At 33.1% G+C, this 5,857-nt stretch overlaps 1 pseudogene; it reads right to left on the bottom strand.

Annotated features, from left to right (window-relative positions):
- Positions 1-1,056: 1,056 nt before the first annotated feature.
- Positions 1,057-5,189, bottom strand: LOC126690944 (alpha carbonic anhydrase 7-like; annotated as a pseudogene).
- Positions 5,190-5,857: the final 668 nt, after the last annotated feature.

The raw sequence follows: 5,857 nt of genomic DNA, 5'->3' as shown, positions 1-5,857 counted from the left end.
CTACAAATAAATTGTGAGCCCAAGTGACCTAAGGTCCAGAAGTCTTGCACTTGGTTCTTACACTTAGTATATGTAATTGTAAGGACACGATTCGCAACGAACCACAACAGTGTTGGGTTTGCACGTGAAAAGGCCCAGACAATATCATTTGTAGAGCGTGGGTTTGAAAGGCTAGGCCTTGGTTACCCGGCGGTGGGTTTTTTGTGGTGTGCATACATCATTAAGGTGTTTTCACCCCTGGAGTCTTTCTCCTGGAGGTGGGATGGGAGGCCCTGATTTTTGGCCATTTTTCCCAGCCCCCTTATCCAGATTACTTACTTTTTCTTTTATACTAGCCTGCATTCGCTGTCCTTCGTCCACGTGTAGGGTCGACCTTTCCAACACTGATACTTGTCCCGTCAGTCCAAACCCAAAGTCATTGGGGGTGGTTGAAAAAGCCGAAGAATCCGGCTCTGTTAGGTACAGAGTCTTGTATGGGAAGGGTAGTAAGGGTATCTTTCCCTAGATATTTTAGATTTTCCTTCAAGTTTGTTCCTATACCGTTTTTTCCCCTCTTCTCGGTGGAACTTTGGGTCTGCCGAGGACTGAACTGTCCTCGGCTGCATCTCCGGGCCATTTTGTGCTTTATATTATTGAGCTTGGGCCATAGCCTTCTTTGGCTTGGGCCTTTGGACTCCCCATGAGTAAGTGGGCCTGGCCCATAAATTATTGGGCCTCACAGTAATAATTTCTAAAATTAATTTATTTTCAAATAAACAAACTTTCTAATATGCACATAGCAATTTTGAAAATTTTAAAAAAATCATAAAAAAAAAAAAAAAAAAACTAATCTCTCTTTCAAATTTAAAAAAATATTATACTTAGAAAACATAATTGTATAAGTAAGATATTTCCGACATTATATCTTAAGTTTTATTCTAATGTTAGAACTTACAATCAAACTTATGAATATGCTTAATTATTTCATTACAATACATTTTTTTCTTAAAAAAAAAAAAAAATCATTACAATACATTTTATTCATAATAATAAATATTTTTATTCATATAATAATTCTCATTCAGTATACCAAACATGCTCCTTTAAGTTCCAGGGTTTTGCAATGTTAAGTTGGATTTTTCGAGCATGGAGTGGCTGCATTGGTCTGGCATTCATCTCCGCATACTGCAATTATGTTAAATCACAATTGGTTAACCAGTATTAGTGTACAAGCCCATTGGGCTCTAGGCCCACCATAGTTTATTTGTCCATCACACATATACTTTGAATTACACTACTGTACAATTTTATACATAGAATTCAGGTTCCACATGTCAATTTTTTTAATATATAATTTGAATTTATAACATCTGTTGTTATTTATTGTCAAGTCAATAGGTCAATTGATTATCAAAAAAAAAAAAAGTCAATATGTCAATTGATTTTTGATATAAATTGAATTCAATTTCTAATTTCTTATTCAATATTAAATTAATATTATCAAGAAACAATATCAAAATATTATCAATTAAGTTAATTAGAACCTAAGTTAATATGAGTTATGAGTTAATTAAAACTGCGACTTACATCATGGATCGTCCATGGTTCTCAAATCCGGGTGGTTCGCACAGTGCATTGTGTTTTTTGTGTAGAGCAGGTTTTGGGATTTAAAAAACCATCATAAGAGGCCGTTTTTGATTAACCGGATCATATGGTCCAGTTTGGATTTCAAAATCATGGGACCACTACTCTAAGTGCATGAACTTGTTCCCCCGAGACTGTACTTACCTGAGGGCAATGTGATTTTACGTAAGAATCTAATCTGTACCTTGAAAAATATACCAGGAAAATTTTTAAAATAAAATAAAAAATATTAGCATAAATGAAAATTGACCCTTTTATCAATGATCCAATCCAAAGGACACCTTCAGAACATGGAGGAACAGTGAGTGAGCCCACATATGCGTAACAAGAACTAATGTCGCCGTCCGTCTGAATTTTTGTCGGATTAATCAAGCTCACGTTTCTCTCTTCCTTTGTATCAGATATAGACACTATATCCTCGATAAACTGAAATTGAATTTTGATTATTTATTTACTGTATAAAAAGGCCATTCTAACTGATGTGGGGTTATTGAGTGTGAGAGGAAAAATAGTGTGTAATTTGTTAGCAATTTTACTATTTATGATGGAAAAGCAATTCCTTCTGTTTGGCTTATATGCAAAATACCTTTTTTTTTTCTTGCTAGATAAGAAGCAAGAAAAGAGAAGTGAGACTCAAATTCTAAACACCGCCGGTGTTGGTACCAATGGGCTACCAATCGAACTCCTACATGTTAAATAGGTTACAAATATAATCTCTTAACATCATATGAGAGATTTGAAATTAAATTTTGTTTTCATTAAAATTTAATATTTACATTAGAAACTTAATTTGTAGTTCAATTGATATTTTTAAGTATTTTCAATATAGACGTTTAAAGTTTAAATTTCTCCCTCCCCTCTAATTATCGAATTACCAAAGAATAAAAAATTATGTTTTAGACCTTGTGATTTAAGGGGTGTGACTAATTAAACTCAACATTTTTAAAAGAACAAATTAAACCTTCAATCTATATGTGTTACTTTTTGAAATTTCAAGATTTAATTTGTTATAGCCATGAGCTAGTTTTAAAATGTAATTTTCTAAAATAGTTTTGAAGAATTGTAGAGAAAAAAAAAAGTATAGGTTTTAGCAACAAAAAAGTATCATGAAGGAATCAATAATCACCAATCTTCCACCTGGGCAAGGAATGGATCGGGCTGACCAATGTTGTAGAGGACCCCCAACAACAACAACTTTGTCTTTGACTTTGATGTCTGGGCTCATGTGAACCATGTGCAACTCCAATTCATACCTTAAAAAGAAAGAGAGCCGAGAAAGAAGAGCTAATCAATTTCATAATTAATTAAGATTATATTTTCTGAATCTAAAAAGTGACGTTATATATCTAAAATTTTAAATAATGTAATACTACAATTTGATATAAATCATGAAATGTATTGGGTTTCAAATATTAAAATTCTTTTCATTTCAAATAGAAGGAGAGAGAAACCTTATGCCATTGATGGAATGCTCGGAAGGTGAATGCCAGTGGCATTGTTGTAGATAATAAACTATGCCGTTGATCTCTATTGAACCGGCGGCACCACTGGCCCACTTCAGCTGCATTCATTACCATAGTATTTTTAGTATATATATTTTGTAAACAAGAACTTTAATTGCTAAAGTCTACTACTTGTTAAACCAACATTGCAATTGATAGAATAAATGAAGCAACGCCACTATATATACCTGGCTACTATAGAGAAGCAATAAATACAACCCTTTTTTTTATGTCAACATTAATGAATATCTTTTTCATTTTTTTTAGTTGAATATATTATAAGGCTTTTGGCAATTAACATAATCTTGATATCATATTAAGAGCATTTGCATTAGCTCTTCTAAAAATTTTTGTCTATTTTACCAAAAAAAAAAAAAAACATACTTTTTTCCATTTTACACAACCACTTTTAAAAAGAAACTTACATCAAATTTTATTCTAAAAATTTGTTTCAATAAAATATTAATTCTTCTCCATTTTTTTATTATTTTCTTCACCTCTCTCCTTCTCTCTAGAAGCCTCTCGCTCCCTGTTTTTCCTTCACACTTTCTCTCCCTCTCCCTAGAATCCTCTAACTTGTTCCCTCTCTCTCAAAGACCCAACACAACCCAAAATCACCAAGCAACCGACCACCATCAACGAATCAACCCACACCCATCATCAAGTAACCATCATCAACCCATCCTTCATCAAGCAACCAGCTTCCATCAACCCACCAATCATTTGAAAAAATTGGTTCATCAACCCACCAGGAAATTTTAAACCCATAGATTAGCAACCCACCAAGTAAGATTAAGGAGTTATGGATTCCTTTGAATTGTTGATATTTTGATCTTGTGGTTGATCAACTATGTGACCCATTTGTTTGGGTTTTTTTGGCTGAGTTAGGTAGTGTTTTTGTGGTTGGTTTAGGGTGTTGGTCTAGAATGAAGGGGAAGAGGAAGAACCGAGGAAGGTAAAACGAAGATTAAGGGAAAAAAGACAAAGGGAGAAGAGGAGTCTTGTACATAGAGAGAGAGAGAGAGAGAGAGAGAGAGAGAGGAGTAAAGAAACAAGAGAGAAGAGGAGTCTTGTACAAAAAGAGAAAAAAAAATGGAAAGAGACCAAAAAAGAGGAGTTTGGTAAGAAGAGAGAAAAAAAAAATTAAATAATGGATACACAACTACAATAACAGTGTATATTTACACAGTTACCGTAACTCTTTTGTATATTTATACAACTATAAACAAACTAATTAATGTGAGTTAATTTTAGGGAAAATTGTGTAAATTTTACATTTTTGTACCATGCACCTACTAATATGAGTGCTCTAAGTTTTGTTTTTGTCCCCCCAAATTAATAGAAGAATTCAAAACTTCACCAACCCCTTAATTTTGGTGAAACTCTACGCTTCCCCTTTATACTACGCACTTACTGATATGAGTGCTATAAGTTTTGTTTTTGTGCCCCCAAATTAATAGAAGAGTTCATAAACTCACCAAACCCTTAATTTTGGTGCAACTCTACAATTCCCCATTAAAACGAGAAGAAATTATAATTTGACTAAGAGGTTATTGATTTATAAGCAAAATGGTAACACATGAAGAGTTGCGATTATATACTCTTATATATATGAAGAGTGTGACTTCCTTACCATAATATCTGGCCTCGATTCTTGACAGTAGCATTACCAGGCTGGAAATTCCTCTTTAGATTCAGTAACGTTGGAATTATTCCTACCTCCAGAATCGATATATCAATGGGGGATTGCATGCTTCCATCTTTACACGTGGACCATTCCTCCTTAAGCTCACCCCAATATTCCACTCCCTTTTTGCTTCCTTCGACGTAATCAAACTCCCTCTCATCCTCTGCTCCATATATATACAGTTTATATTATGAATATTGATATGTGTTTTAATGGCACTAATCAATGCAATTCACTACAAAATAAATACATATTCGTGCGTATGTTGCTTACCAACTTCTTGAACTGTGAATCTGTGTGATTGATGTTGTTGTTGAGCAAAGAATCACAACAATTAGCAAATTGGAAATGAATATGGATTTGCTTTGAGTCTTCATGTTTCACAACCCAATTAATGGCCAGTTTAATTTGCGTTGACACTGGGATTTGGGTAACTATATATAACATTCTAGAAAACAGAGGGGTGTCTTAAAATGATAGCTTAAAGGAAAATTAGGTACACGTTTCTTGTGTTCGGCTTTCCATAAGTGAACATGAGAACGAAAATTCGATGGGACTTGGAGTTGGGAGAGAAATGGCTAAAGTTTACATATAGCGAAATTACCGTATAGTAATACGTTTAGATTGTGGATTTTGCAGAATGTATTAATAAAAATAAACACTGGAAAATTTATATATATTGATAAACAAGAGTATCTTAACCTCTTCAAATATCTAACTATTTTTTATATATAAACTCCACATGTAAACATCAAAACAAAGCATAATTAGAAAAATACATATACTTATGGTACCTAAGTACATATTTTAGAGTGGATTCAATTAGCTCAACTAGTAAAGTCTGTGATGATTATATAAGATATCTGAGATTCAATCCCTACCTACACCAAAAACTAATTGGTGTCTTGGTCTGATGTTAAAGAGCAATTATCAGGAGCGAACGCCATAAATTAAAACTCTCTCTAAAAAAAAAATACATATTTTAGAAAAACTTTGTCATCGAAAGATAAAATTAATTTGAAAAGGATACAAATTTTTAAAAAAT

This window comes from Quercus robur, chromosome 7 (genome assembly GCF_932294415.1).
Source record: "Quercus robur chromosome 7, dhQueRobu3.1, whole genome shotgun sequence".
NCBI lineage: Eukaryota > Viridiplantae > Streptophyta > Magnoliopsida > Fagales > Fagaceae > Quercus > Quercus robur.
This window is presented reverse-complemented; position numbering and strand designations above follow the sequence as displayed.